Source organism: Canis aureus, unplaced genomic scaffold (assembly GCF_053574225.1).
Source record: "Canis aureus isolate CA01 unplaced genomic scaffold, VMU_Caureus_v.1.0 NW_027326412.1_RagTag, whole genome shotgun sequence".
In the NCBI taxonomy this organism is placed as follows: domain Eukaryota; kingdom Metazoa; phylum Chordata; class Mammalia; order Carnivora; family Canidae; genus Canis; species Canis aureus.
Window position 1 is genome coordinate 114,119 of NW_027554413.1, and position 27,730 is coordinate 141,848.

The window sequence follows — 27,730 nt, forward strand, 5'->3', positions numbered from 1 at the left end:
CCACCCCTAGTTCGTTTCCCAGAGTTAGCAGTCTTTACGTTCTGTCTCCCTTTCTGATATTTCCCACACATTTCTTCTCCCTTCCCTTATATTCCCTTTCACTATTATTTATATTCCCCAAATGAACGAGACCATATAATGTTTGTCCTTCTCTGATTGACTTACTTCACTCAGCATAATACCCTCCAGTTCCATCCACGTTGAAGCAAATGGTGGGTATTTGTCATCTCTAATAGCTGAGGAATATTCCATTGTATACATAGACCACATCTTCTTTATCCATTCATCTTTCGTTGGACACCGAGGCTCCTTCCACAGTTTGGCTATCATGGCCATTGCTGCTAGAAACATCGGGGTGCAGGTGTCCCGGCGTTTCATTGCATTTGTATCTTTGGGGTAAATCCCCAACAGTGCAATTGCTGGGTCGTAGGGCAGGTATATTTTTAACTGTTTGAGGAACCTCCACACAGGTTTCCAGAGTGGCTGCACCAGTTCACATTCCCACCAACAGTGTAAGAGGGTTCCCTTTTCTCCACATCCTCTCCAACATTTGTTGTTTCCTGCCTTGTTAATTTTCCCCAATCTCACTGGTGTGAGGTGGTCTCTCAAGATAAGAAGCTTTTGCACAGCAAAGGATACAGTCAACAAAACTCAGAGACAACCTACAGAATGGGAGAAGATATTTGCAAATGACATATCAGATAAAGGGCTAGTTTCCAAGATCTATAAAGAACTTATTAAACTCAACACCAAAGAAAGAAACAATCCAATCATGAAATGGGCAAAAGACATGAACAGAAATCTCACAGAGGAAGACATAGACATGGCCAACATGCACATGAGAAAATGCTCTGCATCACTTGCCATCAGGCTTCTATTCTGATGCAGCTCAATCAATGTTTAGCAATGGAATGCCTGCTTTTTAGGCACTGTGTCTAGGCTCAGAGGAACGAACAATGAATATACATAAACTCGGGGATCCCTGGGTGGCGCAGCGGTTTAGCGCCTGCCTTTGGCCCAGGGCGCGATCCCGGAGACCCGGGATCGAGTCCCACGTCGGGCTCTCTGCATGGAGCCTGCTTCTCCCTCTGCCTGTGTCTCTGCATCTCTCTCTCTCTCTCTCTCTCTCTCTCTTGTGTGACTATCATAAATAAATTAAAAAAAAGAAATCAATCTAAAAAAACATAAACTCTAGTCTCATAGGATTTACTCTCTATTTAGGAGAAAGATAGTAAACACCTACATACCATGTCAGGTGGTTATAAGTGCCAAATATGTGGAAAGTAGGGTAATAGGCTACAGAGTGAAGTGAAGGTACTATGTTATGTAAGAGGATCAAGGAAAGCCTCTTTAATAAGGTGGCATATGGGTAAGAAAACTATAAGAAGCAAGGAATTAAGCCCTGAGGCTATCTAGAGAAAGCTTGTTTCAGGCAGCGGGAAGTCAAGTGCAAAGGCTCCCAAGTGTAAGTATCCTGGCTTCCTGGAGAGACAGCAGGGAGGCCAGTGTGAGTGTAACAGAGTGAGGAAGGTGAGCAAGGTAGGAGGGTCACAGTGGGTCTTGAATCCTTTCTTGCCTGCCATACTACCATTACTACTTTGGTCTTATAGATCGTGAAGATGATTATATCTTTCAGAACTGCCTTTTAGAACAGAAATGCCCCCAAGGAGAGCAAGACCTTAAACTCATTATCATTATGATGTTAATTTTTCAGTTAACTTTTTAGAGATTCATGGATAACCAGCACACATTTGATTAAAAAGGAGTGTCTAGCTGGTAAATTAAGGAAGGACAATGTTATCGGGGAAGAGAGCGTGATAATGTAGGTGAGAAGATAACGAAACAAGTTTAATTTATATTGGAGACAATTGCTTCTTGCCTCCCTGAATATAGTTCCTCTTTAAGTCCCCCTTTCTTTTCAGGAGGACTCCACTTCTTGTCCACAGCACATGTTCCATTCTCCAGCCATATGCCGCTGTTTGCTTGGAGCCAATGATCTTTTGCCTAGGCTCAGAGGGAGGTGTGTCTTACGTAGTCTAAACCAATCATTACCCTTCCATCTGCATCAGTGAATGAGTTGGGAAATTGCACGTGACCCGTTTTGTCCAATGAACTGTGAGGAGCAGACTGTTGGGGGCAGGAGCCTTTAGTAAGATTTCTTACATTTTTAAAAGATACCAGAGGAAGAAGAAACCACTTGAGGTGGGCGATTATAACGTGGCCAACACTGCTGTGGTCATCTTGTGACCATGAGGCTAGATATCAACACACAGAAGGTGGCTTGTCATGGTCATGTGGATGACCCAGACACTGCCCACTGATGGATATCTGGCCCTTGTTGCAGAAAGGAATCCCAGAATCCACACTGAGGGGGGGGGCAGATTTCAAAACATGTATATATGAAATATATATAAATATAAGGTTATACATAACAAACATTAAAAAACCTTATACATCCCTAACAGAGAATTACAAAATATTATGATTATATATTATGCCCCCATTAAGTGCTGTGTTCAAAGAAAATGTTCATGGTATGTTGTCAGAAGAAGGAAGTGCACAGAAATACAATATTTTTTTCTAGATCTCACATATATGGACAGAGGGACAACACAGAGAAAGAGAGAAATATATATTCATTATTCATAGGAAAAACTAGAAACAAATAGAGCAAATATTAATAGCTGTTACCTCTGTGTGATAGGATCAGATAGGATCAGAGATGTATTTTTTTAAGTGCAGCTTTTATTTATTTATTTTTAATTTTTTTCATTTTTATTTATTTATGATAGTCACACACACACAGAGAGAGAGGCAGAGACACAGACAGAGGGAGAAGCAGGCTCCATGAACTGGGAGCCCGATGTGGGATTCGATCCCGGGTCTCCAGGATCGCGCCCTGGGCCAAAGGCAGGCGCTAAACTGCTGCGCCACCCAGGGATCCCAAGAGATGTATGTTTAATGTAATTTTTATACAATTGTTTTAATGCAATTTTGCATTTTATAGTGAGAAAGTAGAGCTTTTACAGTCTTATAAAAAATCATCAATTTTATGAGAATCAAAGGATGATCCATATCCCTCATGGGTCTTCTCTAATACTACTTTTAAGGTACTACAGTCCTTTCCATGAACTGAAAGACTGGTCCCTCAGCTCACCTTAGGCCCACTCTGGCTACTATATTAGGCACTGGCCTCAATTTGCCCTTAAAGAAGCCAGAGGTCTAAACACCGGTGTCTTCAAAACTGCTGAGAATTCCCTGCATTTCTCTATCTAGTGTGGCCAACAGGGTAGCCCTCCAGTGAGTATGAGGCAGTCAACTCAAAGATGGCTTGGCCCTCTTCTGTGGCAGCCCGCCCTTGGCTTCATGACGTGCATAGTCATTACATGGTGGACCCAAGTCTTCATCAGGCTGTATTCTTAGGTTAGGACACTACCCATTGATGATCTACACTAAACAGGGATGGCAGAGACAGGTGCTACTGCAAATATGTTTTTTCCAAGGGCCAAGAGAGCAAAAGACTTAAGCATGCAAGTGGCATTGCTAAGGTTGCTGCATAGTACAAATTAGGATTCAAGTCAGCTTGAGTCATACAGAGGCTTGGGGCCTCTAAGCTAATTTATGATGACCTGCAGAGGCTAAAATGAGGCAGAATCTGGACTGTCCTACTAATTATGAGACTCTGGGAATGCCTCTTGAGCCATTGGTAAGGTAAGATATTTAGAGCTAAACTAATATGGTTAGAATACATCAAGGCACAATCTTAGTTCTCCTCCTTTTTCCTGGCATAAATATAGCATATAATCTGTCAGCCTATATATATATCAGAGTGGTCTTGGTGTATGGCTTATCTGTCCTATGATAGGGAAAGAAAATGAATGGTGGGGGAATAGGTACTCTATGTGTTCATATGTGGATAGTCTGCTGGTGTGACTGTCAGCATGGTGATGTCCTAAGTCATTAGAGTCTGGGTTCCCCCAAATTCGGAGCCTGAGGCAAGGGGGCAGATAGTCCATTTGAGAGGTGATTCCCTGAAGCAGGAGCAAGGGAGTGGGAAGATGGGAAGGAGAAATGTCCAATACAATGGTGTGTTATCAAGGTCACAGAGAAAAAGATTACAGAAAAAGAAAAAAAAAACTGAGGTTGGTCAGTGGGATTCAGTTTTATGGAGATATGCAGAGAAGGTATGGAAGGACTTCCAGGATTGTCTGCCTGAAGTCTGGAAGGCAGGAGCATTTCTCTACTAGCCCCTATCTTCCACTGGTTTACTGTTGGTTTGGTGCACTCGCCTTGAATCTGCAGACCAGCATCTCTGGCAGTCACCTCTGAGAGATGGTATTGGTCGTTTGCAAGGTGAGCCTATGCTTGCACGTAACTGTTCCTAGAGCTCAGGTAGCCAAGGGATGTGACTTTGGGGCCACCAATGTTCCCGGAGTTTTAAGGTGTACCTTAAAAAACTATACCTTGACCTGCAGTCCTTAAATTGCATTTTGGGTCTTAGAGCTAAAGATTAAATAGGTTTGTCTACGTAGTCTATATTTTAATCCATTAGTTAAGTACCTACTATGTTCTAGGTGCCAGGGAAACAGAAACGGATAGGATACCTTCTAAGATTCCAGTTTGTTACAGGAGATAAGCTCTTTACAGTTAAATGTATTACCTACTCAAATAAGATATGCATAGAATGCCTAACATGGTATTTTTGTGGGGAAAGCTGTTTTTATTCCCAACTAAAAAGGACCCTCCAGAGGGAGGTAAGAGTTGGTATACCCAAACACACACACCCCTATACGTGCATGGAAGGATGTGTGCACATACCCATGTGCCCCCGTGTGTACATGTATTTGTGTGTAAAATTCTTTGAGAAAAGGAATGATTGCTTTATGTGAATTATTTATCCTTATTGTCAACATTCAAATCTAGAAGCATTGTAAGATTCACGGAATGCAAAATGATCACACAATAGATTGGTTTTAGTGAGCATGTATTTTCTTTTCCATTCATATTGATGCTTTGGATGCTTTTATATTTTTGGTTCTGCGAAAGTTATGTTCATTGAGAAAAATAAAAATAAAAAGCATCCAAGAGGCTCATTCCTATGTTAGAATTTGTATTCAGCTGAAGAAAACCTTTGCACCTGCCACTAAAATGTATCCACTTCTGGGGTGGAATGCACCAGGTGTTCCCCAGCCTCCATCGGCACGCCAGGCAGTTCAGGACCGAGAAGGAGGCACCATATCCCAGGCAGGTTAAACTGGTGGGGAAATTTCAAGTCGACAGAATGCAATTACCCAAATTGAAATTAGGCCAGGGGCATATCAGGAGGCCCTTCCCATCTGTTGGGTAAAAGGATCACCAGATATTTAACAAGGGCAAGTGGTCAGGATCTCAGTTCTAGGAGTCACTTAAAAAGCAGGCACTTAAAAATGCTAAAGGAAAACTGTACCTGGCATAAAAATCATATCCCTTCACTGGAAAATAAATAACATTAGGCCTTGAGAAGATCAGCCTTTTTCTGCTCTGGGAGGAAAGAAATGTTTATGGATGGGGTGGTTAAATATTTCTACATCAGCTTCTCTTAGCAAGGACATGGTATAATGGACAATTGGTTATCCTGGGTTTGACAAAAAGAGATTTCCCAAACCAAACATATTGAATCGAATACATTTATCCCTGGTCAAAATGGATAGATCCTCCCATTAAGACCTTACAGAATAACACTGTTTAATTTTTCCAGGGACCTTGACACAACATTGTTTCTTTACCAGGAAACTAATTTTTAAAGTTTTCAGCAAAAATAAGTAAGCTGGATCTGGACACCAGATCCCATTTCAGAACCACCTTTGGTTTCCCATTGTCAAAACCACCAGATCCACAGGTCCACATTAGCACAGTGGTCCCTGACTGTTTCCCTCTCTCTGGACACCTGTGTACCTTTCTCTCAGGAGGGGAGAGAAAACTCTGTCTTAATCTTAAAATCAGAATGAACTCAAGCATTGGCATGAGCCTCCCACCCCCTAGTCAGAGAGAGATGAAGAATGGGCATCTGACCCCAGATGGTTGGATGGCATTCTAGGACATTGAGAAATAGATGGGCTTCCCTATGGCCCTTTTAATAATATGTCCTCCTTTATAGACCAAGAGAACTCAATGTTTTCAGCCTAAGGTCTGGGAGGGGAGGAAGAAAGAGGCATCTCTGGGCGAGATGTCTCCTTTTCCAGATGCTGCTTTTTTGGAGACTTGCTGACACTGGGTTCCTATGGGCCACTCCCCAAAGCAAGGTACCAGGGAGTCTCTTCTCTGTGCCTTCCCTGGGAGGGACTGTTTAATGCCATGCAGCTAATCCTGACAAGCTCTCAATTCTCTTTCCTACTGAATTTGGAGAGGAAGGAAAAGAGATGAGCTGGTAAGGGGTCTTATTCAGCATTGTTATTTTTTTCCTTTGTTGGAGTGGTTCACTTTTAACTCTCTTTGCTAGCCAAGAGGTGACATCCTGGGGACCCTGACAGTACGGCCACTCCTGGAAGGGGTAAGGCAAGGTTAACTGACAAATTTAGCAAAGCTGCCCATTGGGGGGTTGGGGGAGAGCTACAGGCAGGCCATGTACACACTGAGTTACTTGCAGCGTCTCTGTCCCTCCTCCCCTGCACACACACATGTACCTGTCATTGCAGCAGTTAAGGTAGGAGAGCAGTAATCCAAAAGTCTAGGGATTTCACACTGGTTTCTCCCATTCTGCAATGCCAAGCCTTCCTGGACGGTCTCCTAAAAATGAGCTCAGTGTGACCTAATGGTCCATCCTAGTCATAAGTGACCATTGTTCTTAACTCTGAACAGGTGTAAACATTTGCTTGCACTTGCTGAATTCTGACCTGAGCTGCTTACCTTTTCTTTCTTTCTTTCTTTCTTCTTCTTCTTCTTTCTTCTTCTTCTTCTTCTTCTTCTTCTTTCTTCTTCTTCTTCTTCTTCTTCTTCTTCTTCTTCTTCTCCTTCTCCCTCCTCCTCCTCCCCCTCCCCCTCCTCCTCCTCCTCCTCCTCCTTCTTCTTCTTCTTCTTCTTCTTCTTCTTCTCTTCCTTCTTCTTCTTCTTCTTCTTCTTCCTTCACCTCCTCCTCTCCTCCTCTTCTTCTTCTTCTTCTTCTTCTTCTTCTTCTTCTTCTTCTTCTTCTTCTTTCTTCTTCTTCTCCTTCACCTCCTCCTCCTCCTCCTTCTTCTTCTTCTTCTTCTTCTTCTTCTTCTTCTTCTTTCTTCTTCTTCTCCTTCTCCTCCTCCTTCTTCTTCTTCTTCTTCTTCTTCTTTCTTCTTCTTTCTTCTTCTTCTCCTTCTCCTCCTCCTCCTCCTCCTTCTTCTTCTTCTTCTTCTTCTTCTTCTTCTTCTTCTTCTTCTTCTTTCTTCTTCTTCTCCTTCTCCTCCTCCTCCTTCTTCTTCTTCTTCTTCTTCTTCTTCTTCTTCTTCTTCTTCTTTCTTCTTTCTTCTTCTTCTCCTTCTCCTCCTCCTTCTTCTTCTTCTTCTTCTTCTTCTTTCTTCTTCTTTCTTCTTCTTCTCCTTCTCCTCCTCCTCCTTCTTCTTCTTCTTCTTCTTCTTCTTCTTCTTCTTCTTCTTCTTTCTTCTTCTTCTCCTTCTCCTCCTCCTTCTTCTTCGTCTTCTTCTTCTTCTTCTTCTTCTTCTTCTTCTTCTTCTTTCTTCTACTTCTCCTCCTCCTCCTTCTTCTTCTTCTTTTCTTCTTCTTCTTCTTCTTCTTCTTCTTCTTCTTCTTCTTCTTCCTCTTTCTTCTTTTTTTTTTCTAATTAGCCAGAACCAATTTCTTTGTTTTGTTTTCTATCTTGATAATTTGTGAATAACAAAGTTTTTTTCTCACAGAGGAAAACAGAGAGAGGAGTTATTAGTTAATGTTGATCCAGAACTCTGCAAATGTTAAAACTTGACATTATTATTTAGAGGTTTGGTTTGTACTAATTACCTCTTAGTTTTACTAGCCCTATATAACAAGCTACCTTCTGCAAATTTTATGGGAAAGCCAGTTTTCTGAAAGGATGAAAGTTGTTGGAGCACGGAATGAAATAGGTGCTAAGTTTTATTTTCCACTAAATAATTCTCCTCAAGGTGGGTAAACTTTCAGTAGTTAAATTGCTAAAAATGAAGATTCTACACTACAAGAGCAGATCTTCAGGAGACAATTATATGTCTGTGTTCATAGCATTTATGAGTGTCAGTAAACAGTCAGTACATTTATGTTCCCCCCATTACCTTCGGTCATAAACTTCCTTAAAGAAAAACGAATAATTATGTTTCCTGACTGCAGAATGAGCATCAACATTCAAATACTGAAAGCCCTGGGTGGGATGGATGGTACACCTAGACTTCCAGGGATTGAGCTGTTTTCGAGGCATTGGCTAGAGTGTCAGGCTAACTGCTTGGCCTTGATTTAGTGCCATTCACAGAGATGTCATCTCTAGAAGGGAAATCATAATTTGTGTGGCTATTTTTGGACTTGGGGCCTCCCAGCCTACAGCTGTTGGGAATGGCTGGGCGTCACATAAAGCCCCTGGCTGAAGCATGTCAAGCTTGTGCTATTGGCCTGAAGCTCGCCATCCACCCCAGGGGCCAGCCAGTGTATCCCTGGAGCTAAAATGATGCGGTGTCATCGGAGTTTAACAAGCACATCCCGGCATCATGGACTATTGGAGTTAGGAAACGACCTTAGATGACCTCATTACAACCTACATTTTACACAAGAGGCTTTGGCTGGGGAATCATTCTATCCAGGGTCCCAAGCAACAAGTCTCACATCTCCTGGCTTTGGGTTTGGTACTCTTAAATATTGTCCTTGGGGTCAGGAAGGTGACATAGGTTAGAGGGTAAGGAATAGATTTTTAAAAAGTGAGTTAGGAAGACAAGAAAAGTAAATCTGAGAGAATTGCATTTTTCCTTTGTAGTTCATATGAGTTTCATTATTCCTTGTATCTCAATCAGAAAACACATCGATGCAACTTCTCCACCACTAGAAATGTGCAAGTGGAAATGAAAGGAAATAAGACAATTGAATATTTTCTAGATCAGCACTTTTCAAACTGTCATGAAAGACAGGTTTTTGTTTATTTCTAATTGACCTCAGCTGATATCTCTGTAATGTGCGATAGAAATTACTAGAAAAAAATGAAGTGTAGACTTTCAAAATACAAGTCCAAACTTTTATTTCTTGGAGACAAGAGACATAAACTTCTGCTGACAAATTACTATATAGTTGCTAGACACTTATTCTTGATCGCAGTACACACTGATCATGGACACAGGAGAACTGCCTTGGTCTCTTTTTCTCTATTATTTTGTGCTTTTGTCTGGTTCTCTAGGTTGCAACTTTCTGATATCAGGGATAGGATCTAGGCATCTGTCATTTTTGATAGGTACTTTATTGCGTTGAATAACAACTTAAGAAAAAATTTAAATGTTTCCTCGTGTAAAAGGAAAAAAAAAAACAAGTTTACAATCATAAAAAAAAAAACAAAAAACCCAGAGATCAGTGTATGGATTCTTCTTAAGAGACTTAAAATGGGGACATTTTTGGTTTACGTGGTTTGAGTGTAAAGAGGATTGAATATATTAAGCATTTCCGTTGTCATTAAGTTTGAACTTTCTACCAATTCTTATATCCTCTAAAAGACCTGTAGACCTTCTAAGTGCATCAATTAGGATTAAGTTTGTTAGCTTTAGGAAATAAAAAGTATGTAACACCCAGGTACATTTAAGTCTCAGATAAGCATTGAGTGCTTTTTAAAAGTATGGCCCAGATATTTCATGAGAAGTGCCATGTGCAATATTTGGGCGGGACATAATTTGTATTAAAAATGTATTAATCGGGATCCCTGGGTGGCTCAGCGGTTTGGCACCTGCCTTCGGCCCAGGGTGTGATCCTGGAGACCCGGGATCAAGTCTCACATCGGGCTCCCTGCATGGAGCCTGCTTCTCCCTCTGCCTGTGTCTCTGCCTCTCTCTCTCTGTCTGTGTCTCTCATGAATAAATAAATAAATAAATAAATAAATAAATAAATAAATAAATAAAAATCTTTTTAAAAAATGTATTCATCGTTTGTCTGAAATTCAAGTTTAACTGGATATCTTGTATTTTATCCAGTAATTCTTCTTTTTTAATTTCTTTTTTAAAATTTTTTAATTGAAATATAGTTGACATACAATATTATGTTAGTTTTAGGTGTACAGCATAGTGATTCTAATTAGTAGTGAACTTTTAGCCTGGACTTCTGCAGATGTTTCTAGAGAGAAGGCTCAGCCCAGCCAATCAAATGTGGTCATATTGACCTACCTTGCTTAGCTTTTGGCAGCTGGAAGCTGAATAGTGAATACAAAGTAATGATATTCCTTTTAGGAAAATGTGTTTCTCATGTGACAAAGCAGCTACTCATCTGTCCTGACTTTGAGGCTGTTAGTTGGTGTTTTCTAAAGCTCTGGTTCACTGCTGGAAAAAGTCATGGCGGAAGGTGTGTTTGTAAGAAGGCCACAAGAATCTGCCAGCTACATGAAGACAAAGTTGGCTCAGTGGTCTGCAAATAGTGGAATTCTTTGCACGGAAATATACAAGGAGACAGTGATAGCCACCCCCCCAAAAAGAAAGAAAGAAAGAAAGAAAGAAAGAAAGAAAGAAAGAAAGAAAGAAAGAAAGAAAGAAAGAAATTCCCTGTTTCTACAGCATATTGTAAGCAAACTGATGTTTACAAATAAACTTATGAGAAAGAAATGCAAAAAAAAAAAAAGAGAAAGAAATGCAAAGGCAGAATTAGTGGATATTAAAAAAATTAATGTTTTAGGGATCCCTGGGTGGCGCAGCGGTTTGGCGCCTGCCTTTGGCCCAGGGCGCGATCCTGGAGACCCGGGATCGAATCCCACGTCGGGTTCCCTGCATGGAGCCTGCTTCTCCCTCTGCCTATGTCTCTGCCTCTCTCTCTCTCTCTCTCTCTGTGACTGTCATGAATAAATAAATAAAATCTTTAAAAAAAAAAAATTAATGTTTTAGATACTTATGTAGGTTTACTGTAGTGTCTGCAAAGATATGTCCTTTGCCATTGGTAGCTGTTTTTCTTTCTTTAAATGAGGATATTTGGTTATAGGCCTTAAATCAGAGTTTTGTCATTGTTAAATTATAGAATTTATGCTCCCAGTCTTTAAAGAAAGGTAAACTTTTCTTAAAGTGATGTTTGATTCAGGTAAGAAGGAAATGGCTATTTCAAGTGCACACACAATTTATTTTAATGTCATATCTGGGTGTTTTAAAATGTCCTGTCAGCTAACAACAACAACAACAACAACAAAAATCTTTTTTTTTTTAATTTTTTATTTATTTATTTACGATATTCACAGAGAGAGAGAGAGAGAGGCAGAGACACAGGCTCCATGCACCGGGAGCCCGACGTGGGATTCGATCCCGGGTCTCCAGGATCGCGCCCTGGGCCAAAGGCAGGCGCCAAACCGCTACGCCACCCAGGGATCCCCCAACAACAAAAATCTTAAGAATATACTTACCTAAGAGAATTCTTTAAAAATAATATTTATTTTAAATAATGAAATATATGCTCATTTTAAGACAAATTTGAAAAATGCTGGGATTTCTGGAAGGATAAGGAAAAAAAGTAAAATCACCAATAACACTATCATAGAGGAAACATTTCCACTATTGTTACTTCGATGTAGTTGTTCTATTGTCTTGTCTATGTGTTTTTAGTTCATAGTTGGAAACCTACTGTATATACAAGGTTGTATTCTGATTTTTTCTTTTTTAAAAAATATTTTATGTATTTATTCATGAGAGATAGAGAGAGAGACATAGGCAGAGGGAGAAGCAGGCTCCATGCAGGAAGCCCTATGTGGGACTTGATCCCAGGACCACAGGATCACCCCCTGAGTCAAAGACAGGCGCTCAACTGCTGAGCCACTCAGGTGTCCCTGTATTCTGATTTTTTCATTAACTATTTGACTTAAGCATTTCCCATATGTTAAAGTATTTCTTAAGTATCATTTTAATGGTTGAATCATACTCTGTACTGTGATTTACTTAACCAAACTAGAGTTGGATACTCAGAGTTCTCCAATTACCTATTCCTAAATGTCTAGTGATGATCTGTTTGGATTCCTAGAACCGAAATTACTGGGACTGACAAGGATGAAAAGTTTTAAGGCTATACATTTTGTTAAGCTCTATTAGAACCATTATAGATATTTACTAGGAATGTGTAAGAGTGCCTATATCACTGACCTTCATTGCTGTCATTTATTTCATTTTATTAACCTAGTGTATTTGTCTGGGTTTTCCAGAAAAACATAACCTGTAAGATGTGTTTGTATGCAAAGAGAATCTTAAAGGAATTGGCTCATGTGATTCTGGGGGGTGGGAGTGGATCCCCAAACTTCAGGTCAGGTTGTCAGGCTGAAGACTCAGGAAGAGCTGACGTCGAATCTAGAAGCCAAAGGCAGTCTGGAGACAGAATTTCTTCCTTCTAAAAGGATCTCAGTCTTCATTCTTAAAGCCTTTACGTTTTTGGATGAAGTTCAGTCCCATTGTGAAGAATAAGGTGCTTTACTCAGAGTCTACTCATGTAAATGTAAACCACATCGAAAAATACCTCACAGCAACATCTAGACTGGTATTTGACCAAATGACTGGGCACTATAGCCTAGCCAAGTTGACACATACAATTAACCATCACATCTGTGGTCCAAATAGAGTTTATACTATTTGATAGAAGGCCATGTTCTTTCTTTCCAGTTTTTTCTCTGTTCAGTACCATCTGTTTCTATGAAAACACACTGACTTATTTAGGACTTTTATGTATACTGTGAGTTTTCTGTTGTAAACACAAAGATTATCTTAATCTAGTTTTGGAATAAAACATTTAAGATCTCCATCAAGTGATGCTGAGAAAAAAATCTGGGTTTGGGCTTTATGCAGATGTGACTTAGGAATATTCCCCTACCACGTTACAACTGTATTAATTTGGTTTGGATAGCTAAACCCTTTCCTTCTTAATTTGCTCAACTAAAAAGTAGGGAGAATCATACCCATTTTCCAGTAACTTGTTAAGTTCTAACTGGGGAAACATTTCTGAAATTCTAGTACAGCATCTAGTATATGAAAGGCCATCTATATGATCAGTACAAAAAAACCTTCCCTGTCTCTGAACATTTAGTAGTTCCACTCGTAGCAATTTTCCTCCTAGAAGACTTAAACATTTTTTCCATTTTAAGTATAAGCCTCATTTCCCTTCTATTTCATGAAGTATTGCATTTTAACCACTGATAGATAAATTAGATGATTTTAAATTAATATTTTACTCATTTATCTAACAAATATTTATTAAATGTCTATTAAATCCCAAGGATTGTTCTGGGTGCTGGAGATTTAACAGTGAAGACGATAGATAAATTCCTTGCCCTTTTAGCTTGGATATTAGTGGGAGAGACTCTCAAAGAAAGAAATCAATAAGCATAAAATCACACTACAAGTAATATCATATTAGTCAGGGTAGGCTAAGTGATGCTGTGGTAAGTCACTAAATCTCATTAGCATAATTACAACAAAAGTTTATTTCTTGCTCGTGACAAGTCAGTGGCTGGTTCAGGTGACTATTTGAAGCAGCTATTCTAAGCCTTCCAATATGCTTCCTCCATCTAAGCACATGCTTCCATCAGGGAAGAGTGGACCAGTGAATCAAACAGCAACAGTTAAAAGATTCTACATGCATCACTTTTGCTTCATATTTTTATTGGCCATAGCAAGTCACATTGTCATGCCTAATTTCAATGAAGAGGAGAAATGTGACTCTTGGTAATCCTAGTGGTAAAGGAGAAACATATGTGACTACCACAGTATTAAGTATATAAAAAACAAGAGAATAAATAAGTATTTTTAAAAAGATAATAAAACAAAATAAACATAAGTTTTCAAGTATATCATTGTTTAAATTTATAATAAAATATGTATTTAAAAAATTGGGTCAACTTAAAGTTATTTAATAACAATTATTAAAATTTAGTATTTAGATAAGAGGAAAGGCATTTAGGTCATTTATGAATGACTGATGTTTAATAGATATGGAGATGTTAAGTCTACTTGAGGACAAGGGTGATGGTTTTTATATTGCTATTCTTGGTTATTTAGGCACATACAAGATGCTCAGTAAAACTTCGTTGAAGTTAATAATGTTCATTGTTTTAAATTATTCTTCTCCATTTGGTTGACTGTCTTAAAATATAGTCCATTATAATTTTGCTCAGAAGCAAGGCCAATTTTCATTGTTTTTATCTACATTAAAATTTTACATTTAATTATAGTTTAAATTTGGACCACAAATGCTTGAATCACTAGTGGTCTCTTTCTCCTAGTTTGTCTCGGGTATGTCCAGTAGGACAAAAGACTACTACTTTACTGTTGGAGTTTGTGATCTACCATCTTGTCTTCTAAAAACAACAACAACAACAACAACAACAACAACAACAACAACAACATTTACCTTTAATATCTGTTTGGCAACTGCTGTGTTGAAGAGATTTCACAAATTTGAATAAAGAGGGCAACAAATACCGAGTGGCAGTTTTGTTTGTTTTAATTTATTCATGATCATGAATGTAAGAATAGTATACTTGCTTTCAAAGATAGCATATGATGATGATGGTGATGATGATGGTGATGATGATGATGATGATGATGCCTCTCTCTCTATTGTTCTTTCCTTTTGCTTTTGACTAAGTCTTTGTCATTTAAAAAATAAATCAGCCAAAGAGAGGACCCAGTTATTCTTTGACTGGATAGATCAAGAGCAAACCAGAAGAGAATCTCTGTCTCTACCCAACTGAACCTCGTTTCGGTACCGTCACTTCTCTATTTATGGATGGTATGTCTGAGATGTTGTCTCTATCCTAGAAACCAAGAACTTGTCTTAAATCAGTGCCTCTCCAGTCTGTGCCATGAATCCCGTGAATCTGTAAGAGTCCATGCCCTTTGATGAGTTTGCTGCTCTTGGATTTGTACAAAATTTGTTTGTTACTTGGCAAATGGGACACAGCTGGCTTCTGATTTAGAGAGTGTTTTAAATTAGTTACCTCCTACCTTAACTTGATCATTTAAATGGAAAGCACTATGGCTCCAACAGAGTAGACATGATATAAAAACCATTTCCGACACGAGTATCTTGCCTCCTCAGTTGTGATGGCTACTGGTATCTCTGAAGGAAAATAAATAATAAACAAACAAACAAACAAATAAATAATAAATAAATAAATAAATAAATAAATAAATAAATAAAACACAGGTTCTGCGATTCTCACAAGTGGTAAACTGTCTTTGCATTATTTAAGAAAAGCTTTAAGTGTTCGATGAATGTGCTTAGACTAATGACAGTTGATGCCAAGAATATAGCAATAATCCAATACCATTTTGTAAAGTGGCAATTTGTGTAGAAATTGCAGAAAGCATCAACACATGCTGGGAACTTTACATATAAGTGAGCTATAGCGTGGGTGAAGGAGTTATTTATTTGGTCTTTCATTTGTAAATAAGACACTAATCTTTTCCTTCCAAGGAGTAGCTAGGCCAGTTATTAGTAAAAGAATATTGATAGCCTTTGCTCATCATGGCAAAATTGAGGATCCTGACCTTAAAAGTCTTAGTATTTGGAGGAGCCTTAATAAGTCATTTAGGAGAACAGCATTCCATAGTTGAAGATGGCTAGATCTATAATCAAAATATTTGGGTAGAGTCCAGGCTATACTATTACCTGTCAGCAATTTAGCTTTCCTCATCAAGGCTTATATGATCTGGTCTAGGGAACCTCTCTAGTCTTGTTTGATAGTCTTTACTTCTTACTTGCTCCATTTCAGTCCCTATGCCATTTCTCACACATTTCAAAAGAAGTGTTCTTGCTGCCAGGCCTTCTGTTCTTCCTGTTCTTTCTGCCTGGGATGATCTTCCCCCAGAGACAAGCTGACATTTATTGGGCAGATCCAGTATGTTCCAAGGGGTTATAAATGCTTTGCATGTTTGTTGTGGTGAATTTTCATGATAACCGTATGAAGTGTGTAGTGACACTGGATGGATGAGAAAGGAGGCAGAGTGATCTGGCAAAGGCAGGATTGGAACGAAGGCCTTGGCTCTCACAAGAAGTGCTCTCATAGTACACAACACCCAGGGTGTGGTTCCCACTCTTCCTTTAACCTCAGAGCTCTTTCTTGGTGAGCATTTCCTGACTATCTTATTTAAAGTGGAATTCCTGTGACTCTTTCTGTTTACTTAGCTTTATATTTATGAACAGTACTACATATTACCTGATTGATAATGCCTGTTTACTTGCTTACTTCTTTGCTTATCTCCCTCACTAGAATATATATTCTATGAGGGATGGACATTGTTCTGATCCGTGTTACCACTCTATCCCCTGCATCCAGAAGTGTACTGAAATGTACTGAGAGAGGATACGAATTGAGTTAGAATTTTTATCGGGTTTAAGGTATCTTACTCTTCAAACACTTGCAGAGCACCATTTTGTGTCAGATTCCATGACAGTTTGTGGAAATAGGAACGTGAATGAGAATGATGGGGACTCCTACTTTTCTGCTTTTCCTGATGCTTTTCCGGCATCCTAGAAGAAACAAACATGCAATTAACAGACAGTTGCCCAGGATAAGCATCCTTTTAGGGCAAATATAAGGTGCAGCAGGGAAAGGAGGCTTTAGGGAAAGCTATTCCGAGGGGTGATATCCGTGTTGAGAGCTGAAGGATGGGCTGAATGGGGATGCAAGACCATTTGGGGCAGAGCAGATGACAGAAGTCCCTGAGAGGGCACATTCCAGTTTATTATTTTTTTAAAGATTTTATCTATAGAGACAGAGAGAGAGGGGCAGAGAGACACAGGCAGAGGGAGAAGCAGGCTCCATGCAGGGAGCCCGGCGTGAGACTCGATCCCGGAACTCCAGATTCAGGCCCTGGGCTGAAGGCAGGTGCCAAACCGCTGAGCCACCCAGGGATCCTCCGCACATTCCACTTTAAAAGCAGTTCACTGTGACTCAGATATAGACTACGAGGGCCAGAGTTTACTGTCTGAGGCTGGAGAATAAAGTTGGGTTTTCAAGGGTCTTGAAAACTATTCCAAGAAGCCAAGACTTTATTGTCTGAGCATTGAGATGCCACTGAATGATTTTTAAATCAATGTAGTTTTGATTTAGTATCTGATTCCGTTTACCACCTTCAGCCACATAAGTTGGCAGCATTTCCACTTTCTGGATGGGACGAATAAGGCCCAGAAGAACACATTTCAATGTTGGTGGAATTGATTTAATTCTCTTAATGACAGTGATATCAGGGCTTCTAACTCCTACCTTCCCACCCTCTCTCCTTCCTTCTTTCTGGTTGTTATTCTTGTCAAACATAAAGCTATTTATCCACCATCCTTAACTTTTTCCAAGGAATATCCATGCACTCACACAGCTTCTAATAACCAGACCCCTGAGTGAAAGCCAGTGACCTCACGGGCGGCAGGGCTTGTTTGTGGCTGGATACCATATTGTGCACCGGGCTGGAATTCTCTGTTCTTCCTCACTAGGAAGCTGGATTTGTACCAGGAACCTCTTATCTGAAAAGGCAGCTCTAGGCTGGGGAGAACAGAGCTGGTTTGACGAAGTGGAGAGGCGCTCAATGTTGGTCTGGCCACGCTTTGGGCATGCGTGAGCGCTCACAGCAAAACACAGCTGGCATGTCTAATTTTAGCCTTGACTGCCTTGAAAAGGGACCCTTAAAGGAAATATATTTTCGCTGAAACCATTTGTATTATAATGTAACAGCCGACAGACATGTCAGAATATTACTTATTATTGGTGGGGAAAAACTCTGTCAGGTAATTGTGCTTTTTTTTGTGATGACATCGGGAAAGTGATTAAAGCATCCCTGAATCAAAATCATCATAGATAGACAGTGAGAGAACCAGAGCTTTTATTTATGAAGACGCCTGTAAACCTAATGGGATACCTCCTTTGATGCTTACAAAACGGATGTAAGGGTAAGAATGATCATTTCGGCTATGGCAAGTGGGTCCTTGTGATCTGACGATGCAGGGCTTGCTAATAGTAGTCCTGGCATAGACTCTCAAATTTCTTCAATGCTTAGCATCCTCCGTGTCGTCCGAGAAGTAAAAGGTTAGTTTCTGGACCGGGTCTTGGATTCATCTGGCTTTCGTATGTTAACAGGTTCTGAAAGCATCTGGGACACACTTGTTCCATTTTAACCAGCACGGGTCGTCCGTCTGCTTTTATTTTTGTCTTTCTCTTCCTTCCTCCCTTCGTCCTCTCTTCCCTCCCGTGGTCTTCTGTGTTTGCTTTAGCAGTGTGGCTTACCTTGCCACTTGGCAAGAAAAAAAAGGCAGCTCTTGTGTGGGGTAGATGGAGGGAAGGATAAGAAATAATCCACCGCCCGAATTTGAGTTCCCTGGGTTCAGTTCCAGCGGCAGCAGCTTTGCTGCAAAAATTGCTTTGCTGTTCGAGATAGCCAGCAGAGGGAATCAGGACTTTGCTTGCAGCAGGGGTTGAAGCAGGCTTTTTTTTTTTTCTTGGAGGAAATACTGCAGCTTTCTGGACTGCATACCCTGCTCCCTGGAGAGGTTCCACCCACCAGCTGGAAGGAGAGGAAGTGAATGAAAGGACAGGAGGAGCCCGAACACCATGTCACTCTGGAAGGGAGACAGCAGCAACCAGGCTGTGCAAGGTTGTTTTGTTTTGTTTTCTTTTCCCCTTTCTCTTTCTTTTTTTTTTTCTTTTTCATTTTTTTGTTTTCTTTCTTTCTTTCTTCTTTCTTTTTTTCCCTTTTTCTTTAAGGTGGGGAAAGAGACAAACAGGAGACAGGAAGCTGATCTGCAAGGATTCGGAGTTGTGCTAAAAAGACTTTGATTTTTTTCTTCTCTCCCTCTTTACAAACGCTGGCAATTGACATCACTACAGACAGCCTGGGTAGAGAACAAAGTGCCTCATCCCAAGTGGACCCTGGCAGCTGGGGGAAGGAAGGCAGGATCTGGGAAGGCTGTGTGTGTGTGTGTGTGTGTGTGTGTGCGCGTGTGTGTGTGCGTGTGTTGTTCTACCAATACCTTTCCTTTTTTCTTTCTTTCTTTCTTTCTTTCTTTCTTTCTTTCTTTCTTTCTTTCTTTCTTTTTTTTTTGGTGTGTTTCTTTTTTAAATTCCTGCCGTGTTGGAACTAGTGAGTGGTGGAAGACGAAGGATCTCTGAAGCCTCATCAGTCATCGGGACCATCAGGAATAGTGGTTTAAGAGGACGCTCGGCCTGGGGCACCATACCGTGTCATCGAGTTCCCTGCCTCGGAGATAAAGATTCCAGCTACATGGGTAAACGCCTGGATCAGCCACAAATGTACCCCCAGTACACTTACTACTATCCTCACTGTCTCTAAACCAAGGTATGGCTCGACCCACAGTCTGGCAAGCAGTGTGTATCCTGCACTTGGGATGGGAAACAGGCATGTGGATTATTATTTACCTCCCCTTTCCCATCACCTCTTCCTGCTTCTTTGAAATTAGTAACATAGCAATGGAGTTAATGAGGCAGAGGAGAATATGAGAAGAAAGCAAGCCCTGGGACTGTGGTTTTTCTCTTCTAGCAGAGATAATAGTTTCGCTCGTGTTCCTTTGTTGTTATTTGGCAACATAAAGATGTTCCTGATATCCGTAGTAAAGTGCTTTGCAGATGGACAGGGTTGTTAGAAAGGAGATTGTGACAGTGATTATCAGGAACAACAACGATTTCAGAGGCTTTTCTGGTGAGCTGTTCTTTGTGGCTCTGAAAGGGTTTTTCTCACTGGATAGGATGCACCAGGGTGGGGGCAACTCAGACTTTCAATCACAGAGTATAGAATGAAAGAAGGTGTGGGAAGGTATAGTACGACTAACTGACGTCCCGTAGAGTTTGTTTGGGTGTGCTTTTGTTTTTGTGTATTTGCCTTACATATTTTATTTTATATGGAGGGTGATCAAGACTCTAGAGACTGAAGTTTGGAGCTTTACAATAGATGTTCTTTACTTTTCGAAGCTCTGTTTTTCTGTGCTGGCTGCCATCAGGAGGCCTGTGGGTCTTGAAACGGGATGAAATATAACTGATGATAATTGGACACGAATTGGTTAAATACTTTAGTCTTGGGATCCCTGGGTGGCGCAGTGGTTTGGCGCCTGCCTTTGGCCCAGGGCGTGATCCTGGAGACCTGGGATCGAATCCCACGTCGGGCTCCCGGTGCATGGAGCCTGCTTCTCCCTCTGCCTATGTCTCTGCCTCTCTCTCTGTGTGTGACTATCATAAATAAATAAAAAAAATTAAAAAAAATTTTTAATACTTTAGTCTTTATGTGTGTGCGTAAATGACCATTACGGGGCCAGTGGAAAGCCCACGTAACTAAGCAGTGGGCAGTGCCAACCATGAACTTGATCCTGCAGTTCAGACCTGAAAGGCTCTCAGGTGTGAAATCACTGCTCCAATTTGTCAGTTAAATTGGACTTGATGAGTTGGGGGGGAGGGTGTCGGTAGAGTTATCGCTTTGAATGTATGGGTTATGTTTCTTTACAGGTGATATTAATTTTGTATCGCATTAGCCAGACTCCACTGTCTTCTTAATAAATAAATATGCGGAGAGTGACCAAGGCGTGCCTGAGTGATCTGTGCTGCCACCGGGACTCGTTGATGGGATTAGTGTTCGGTAATCCATGCTGTAGTTAGCTCTTATTTATTCTGTCTCCTCCAACAATGCCTATTTGTAAACCAGACGAGGCAGCAGACTTTCCGAATTCTATTAAAAATTGTTGCTTTTTTTTCTTTCTTTTTCAATCGCTCCATGACTCGCCCTGCCCCTGCAAGATCTCCTCACATTGCTTTTTGCCCTTGTGAGCATTTAGTTTGTGGGGCTGCTGCTTTAGTAGACCAGCCCTCCTGCTCCCGTGCAGTGCAGTGTGTTTTAACTCTTTGGGGGATTGGGTGGAGAATGCTGTCTGCCTTCCTCAAGGAAATGGCAAAGCAAGGGCTAGTCTAAAAGAGGAAATTTATAGTCATTCCTCATCCCCCCCAAGAAATAAAAACAACAAACCCAAGGGTTCCATGAAAAATATCGGACATTCCATCCCTTTTACTCATTTGGCTAAATTTTTCCAAATGTTTCAAAATTCATGCTTTCTTTTTGGTTCTTTTTTTGACTGTGAAGCATATTCAGAAAGGAAACTTTAGATAAAAATGAATGGAATAATTGCTTTCCTGACTGAGATTTCTTTTAACTTATTGCTAGCAGGAAATAATGTCTTGCACATTATATTAAGGACAGGATGTTGGATGAGCTACACTGATGGGAAGTGTGTGTGTGTGTGTGTGTGTGTGTGTGTGTGTGTGTGAAGAGAGAGACTGGGAGAGGGAGAGAGAGAGGGATTGAGGTAAAGAAAGTGCAGTGGTGAGGGAAAAGAGGAGAGCCTGAAAAACATAGAGGGAATTTAAAAAAAATCTGTTTTGGGGTCCTGTGTAGTTTAGTGTGTAGACAGGCAGCATCTGGATCTTGTTACTTTCAAGCTAGTCAAAGCCATCAACTTCTGGAACATTTTTAAAGAAGGTAGATCCATTAGGTGACCTAAACTGATATTCGGGCAATCAGATCAGGGTGGTGGGGTATAATATAGGATCAGCTACTTTGGCTATCATGGTAGTTCATATTGATTATTATGTTGCAAACTTTCGACAGAGCTGTGAAGTTGTCGAATACTGTTTCGGTGGCTCTGAAATGATAGACATTAATAACATTCCTGGAAGCTGAAGATGTGAAAACGTGCCCTGCTTTGAAACTTGGGCACACAGGGAATGAGAATAAGGATCAATCATACTTTAAAATGTGGGGACTTTCTGGCAGCATGAATACTATGTAAGAAAGTACTATCATGACCCAGTATAGCATGAAAACAACTGGGTTATTTCAGTGTTGTCTTTTTGCTCCTTTTATATTTTTATCTTAAAATATTACCTATAATAATTCTGAGGGGAATACATGCTGCTCATGTTTATTTGGTAAGCAAGCCTTGGTGGAATTCACAAAATCTACAGTCCTAGCCTTGGCTTATAGTTATAATCTATTTTAAAAATCAGAGCTATTTAAAATGATACTGATACATAAAGAATACTTATGGTTGATAAAAATAGAGTTCTGTGGTTGACTATAAAAGTCATATTCTGGTGACATCATAATAATTTAAGCTGTCCTGTAAAACCAGGTGTTCTTAACTAATCAACAAAAGCCATTTACTGACATTAGTTTGGGGTGAAGAATCTTTATGGGGTTCTTAAAGAACTCAAGGTGTATCATTGCATTTATTCAGACAGTACAAAATACTGAACGTTTTCTTTCTACTTAAATGTGTGTGTTAGATACAGCTGCTCTTTTCTTATGATAAAACAAAATGAGAGTAGGGTGTCTAAATAAATGGAAAGGTTTCCCTTTCCTCCAATGCAATTAAAGTTTTAGAAAAACTTGGGGCACTTCCCTGCTTTCTCTGATCCTCTTATTTTCCCATCACATTAGAACTAATTCACTACCTTTGTTGCTTAAAAAGAAAAAGAAATTAGAAATAAGTTACTTATGCTTCTCTCCCTTTGAATAATTTTCCAAATGCTTAAATTATTATATTAGATAAATGTACATAGAAGTAAAATGAAAACCCAATGACTAGCTGATAGCTATCTTGTAGCGGTATTGTTCTAGGATGCATGTTTTCCAAGACCTTGCATTAAAAGCTGTCATTTGTCAATTTTCTTTTGGCCATTTTTCCCCCTATTAAAAGAAGCAATTTAAAAAAGAAACATTGTGATTGAGCAGAAAAGAAGCAATCTTGATGACATGTTTTAATACTTACATAAGAGCCATAGCCAGATTTAAAAAAAAAAAAAATCTTCATCAAAACGAATTTGCTCTTTGAAGGCCACCAGGATAATCAGCAAACTTTAGAGAAAGGGGACCAAAAAATAGCTCATTAGCTTAATGATAATATCCATAATCACGTTTGATTGAGTCACAACCTAATATTTCTCAGCAATTTTGTTATAGCCCATTCAAAGCAAGCAACCTGTTGCTATTGCATTGTGAGACCCAGGGTGAATCGCAATCTGAGTTATTTTGTGGAGGGTTTCTTGGAAAGGCAACTTAATCATAACTAGGAAGGCTAAAAAAGAGTAAAACATGGTCACAGCCTGGTGAATTGATACTTTGTTGCTGAGAAAGATATTTCCCTCATGTGTGGTATCTGGAAAACTTTATCACCTCCCCAAAACTTTAAAATGCATCCAAACGCACACAGCAAGCTAGTCCTTCCTTCCATTTCCTTACCCTGACCGGGTCACGATGTTTCTACCGATCCAGGGCATGGTTTCTACTCATGCTGCTTTTCCATCAGCCTACTGCTTTCCCACCTTGGACCATCTGCTTCCCCTGAAGATCTTGCAGAAAGATCTGTGGGACCCAACAGAGTTTTTCTGGCTGCTGGTACTCAGATCGTATTCAGAACCTGGTGTGAAGTTGGAGTTGGGGTCAGGTATAGGGAGTAACTCATCAACTGCACACTGACTTCAGGCTGAGTTTCCAACCATCTGCAGCCTGGACAGCTGCTCATCTCTCAAAGTCTAGCTAGAGCCCGATTGATTGTGCCATAGAGAGAGCAAACACTTGAAACACGAAGGACTAAGGAGTAGGGAAAGGAAGAGAGAGGCTCCTATGGGGCAAGGGATATTCTCAAAGATGTGAATGTACAGATCCTTCAAAAGCAAAACAGGACAACCCCTTAACATGCTTCTTGCACATGAAAATGTAGAAAATCCTTCAGAGGGAGGGAAAGAGTTTAGGATTTCCTTAGTACTTCCTGCCTCAGATTTGCATTGATAGCCAGAGTTGGTAACTTGCCAGTTTTAAAACAGCCTTGAAAACTCCCAAGTTCTGTTTTCCTTTGAAAGGCTGAAACATACAAAACTGGTTTTCTAAAAATTGTCCAGCAATAGAACCTTGAGGTACAACTCCAAATATGTCTTTCGCTTCAGGGGGTAATATGAGAGCATGAAACTATGATAAATCTTGTTTGTCTCATTTGAGAATGTACACAATTTTAATTGGTTTTGAATAAGAGAAAAATAGTAACAAGGGGCCACTCTCCCTTTCTAGTTGTCCTGTTTTCTTTACCTCCTCCCCCATATTAAATTATCTTTGGAATTGTCTTTTCTATAATGCAGCCATTGTTCTCACAGTACTAAGTTTAGTGCCTAGCTAAAAGGAGGAGCTATGTAAAAAGTTCATGTTGTTGTTGTCTTTCTCTCCAGAATCATTCTTAATTCAAAAGAAACCTCATGTCAATTTGTTCTAACAGTATCTTCCTAACAGCTTCCTTTCGCTTTCTCTCAGTTTGGGAAAAGAACAATAGAATTATAAATCAAAATTATTTCTCTGAAGTAATTAAATCTATTAGAGGGTTGGAGGTAGGGGTGATTTGCAGGGAGGGAGACAAAAGAAGAGAAGTAGGATGTAAGTTCATTTCAGGTCTTTCTGGCTCCAGGAATTCTGGAAAGCGTCATTATTGCACTAATATGATTTTACACAATCCTTTTTGACATTATCAGTCTTTTTGGCAGAGAGAGGGCTCAGTCACAATTACGTCCATGCCAAATTCTAAGAAAACCAGTCTTTCTTTAAAAGAAAATCTTTGTAGTGTTGGACTTCTTATTTGGAGTAAATGGTTGATGTTTATCCACAATTGGCTTCGAGTACTACATTAAAATTGTGTTTTGTAGCAGTCTTGTAAGCCACAGCTGTATGTGATTAAATAGTGTAATATCAAAAGCGTGTGAGAATAGGCTTTTTTATGCTATAGCTGTTGCACAGCAAGAGAGTAGATGGAACCAGAGGGAGAGCCAGGGCAACAGTGTATTTATGTGTTGTAATACCTGCGTCGAGGATACACATTGCTGTTTTTTGCAGTAGTGGGAAAATGCTGACCTATCTTGGATGTCATTGAAAAATACACTTTTTGAAAATGGACATGGACCTATCATACCAATTTTTATTTTAAACAGAGAGTTACTGTTTAATTAGAAAACACATATTTACCGAAGGGTCCGAAACATTTGCAAGTGGAAGGATCATAATGATTTTCCATGCAGCACACATTCAAATAACAAAAGTGAATTTCTCATTTCTGTTTTGAAATCATAACTTTTTTGCTTTTTTAAAAAAATTTTAAATGTTTTTTGCTGCTTTAAGCTGTGGAACTATTGTAAGAAAATCATCAGGCCATTTATCCCTAAAAAAGAGTGACAGGTAATGAGGAGAACAAAATAGGCGGTGGTATGATTCTTTTTTTTTTCTTTTCAGATATTTGGAAATATAGTATTTGGTTTTGTATGCCTATTGTTCCTTTGTGGCCACTGTTAAGAAGTACATACTTGTACAAAGGGACACACTTTTGGGTCTATCTCTTTAGCAGGATATCATAATAAGGAGATTTATTTTTCATGGGATGGTTAAACTATAAAGTTCTTGAAAGAAAATATTCATGAAACCTGTCATCTTGAGTTTTCTTGAGCTTGTGAATCTATAGGATACTAATAAGAGATTTACTAGTACGTCATTGTTTTCAGGGCCTTGAAAAAGCCTGTAGAAGTAGCTGTTGGTTTTCAAATTTCAGGCATTAAAAAGCAATTTGGAAAAGGAAAAAAAAGAGGGGGTTGACAGATAAGTTGGATTCTGTTTGTTTTGTTTTTCATGTTGATATAAGCAGCAAATTTGTTCACATTTAAACTTTTTTTTTTCATGTAGATTTACTGGTCAGGAAGTATATACCATGTGGAATCAGTAACTGGGTATAGCTTTGGAATTCAGAACATTGACATCTAATAGATAACAAATTTCAAGAGTATGGATAACAAATGCTGAGTCATGGAGTCTGGTTTTGTTTTATTGCTGTGGAGGGAGGGAATTCTCTGATTTGTGTGTCAATGGATTGGTTTCAGGTTCTCTAAGATCTCTTCCAGGCTTAGTATTTGTGACTCACACTTTGAGACTAAATGAGCCTGCTTTGATGTATTCGTGGTACTGGGAGATGACCTTGGTTTTGTGCTGTCAATGAGTTTTGTTCAGGTCCCCATCCTTTCTCCAGAGCAGATCAAATACTGCTTTGCCCACTCTGGTGATTGATGAATTTAACTATCTGCTTCCTTTGCCAATCTAAACCCAGTGTACCAAGAGAAACACATCCATCACCTGGGAGTGGGTGGAGAGCAGCTCCCAGGGGTAGGACAGAATGACAGGCATCATTTAATCATGGTCATTGCCAGCTTTGTTATCGTGGTTAAAGTTTTCTCCTTTGGGTAAAATTAGAGCTTATCTAAAGATGGTGACAGTGTGATGCTTTACTTTTCTTCATTTAACTTCCTCTCTGCAGGTGGTTTCAGAACTGAATGGGTAGGCATATGTTAGGCCTAACCAGTGGGGTGATGGAGGCAGAAGGATTGCCTCATTAAGGCCCTGACAACCCTAGTTTTGTGAATGAAACTAGGAGCTAGTGCCAATATGGAAATGACAATTGATAGATGAAATACTATTTTGACTGGAGGTTATAAATCCTTAAAACCCCTAAATTGCTGAATAGTAGTCTTTAAAACATGAGAAAAGAATACTATAGTAACTCTAGTATATGGAGTAGTAGGAGGAAGAGAATTACTTCTCCGGGACACATAAGCACAACCGTTATCTTTCTCTCTTTTTCTCACTAAGTACCCTTCTCATTCCCCCAAAAGCTCCTATTAGCTGAATTAATGAAAGTAAATAGAGGGACGCCTGGGTGGCTCAGCGGTTGAGCGTCTGCCTTCAGCTCAGGGCATTATCCTGGAGTCCTAGGATCCAGTCCCACGTCAGGCTCCCTGCACAAAGTCTGCTTCTCTCTCTGCCTACGTCTCTGCCTCTCTGTCTCAGTGTCTCTCATGAATAAATAAATAAAATATATTTTTTAAAATAAAGTAAATAGAACCTTGAATTTTGTTTTTATGAATGATAGCCAGATAGAAAAAAATAGACTTGACTTCATACATAGTTCAGGCAACCCTGATAATGTCCTGTCTTATTGTGTGGAAAGTAAGAGACAATGGAAGAAAAATAAATCTTGCTATATTCTAAGTATTGGTACTAATTATTTTAGGTATGGAGTTTTGGTTTCAGAGTTAGCTTTCCTACCATTATATTGTAGGGTTAAGAAGTTGGTATACATCACACTTCATATGCTAGAATCTTTGGCTATTTCATTCTTAACTAATGGTTTTCAAGCTGAATATGAATCATGCATAGAATTTAAGGAGAGTTTTTGAGGAGCCTTCCTATTTTTATCTCGTGTACTGCTGTCTATTTATCTTAGTCACATTGCTGATTGAGGACGATTTAATGAAAACGAAAATGGAAAACAGAATACTAACTGTCTGGGTTTCTGGACCGGTTAAGATACCTTAAAAGGTTTCCTTACATATGCGAGTCATATTTGAAGCTATTATCGATGTCTGTAAACTCTCATATTGCCCCTTTTAAAACTTATCAGTCACATAAATTGGGTGGTGGCACCCTGACTATAGCTCCTGTTGAGGTCACTTAGCATTCAAGCAAATATACTTTTGAGCTCCTAGCTAGTT

General features: G+C 39.7%; 1 protein-coding gene and 1 long non-coding RNA gene across 3 annotated transcripts in view; one reads left to right on the forward strand and one right to left on the reverse strand.

Moving 5' to 3' along the window:
- Positions 1-27,730, reverse strand: part of LOC144309481 (MAM and LDL-receptor class A domain-containing protein 1-like) — a 41,002-nt gene that overhangs the window by 343 nt on the left and 12,929 nt on the right. The gene's annotated exons all lie outside the window — the stretch shown is intronic.
- Positions 17,836-27,730, forward strand: part of LOC144309467 (uncharacterized) — a 41,453-nt gene continuing 31,558 nt past the window's right edge. The window contains exons 1-3 of one of the 2 annotated variants that reach the window (XR_013375456.1): positions 17,836-18,190; positions 18,607-18,755; positions 19,243-19,457. This is a non-coding gene — a long non-coding RNA (uncharacterized LOC144309467). The remainder of the gene's footprint in view (positions 18,191-18,606; positions 18,756-19,242; positions 19,458-27,730) is intronic. The other variant, XR_013375455.1, reaches the window with a different exon arrangement.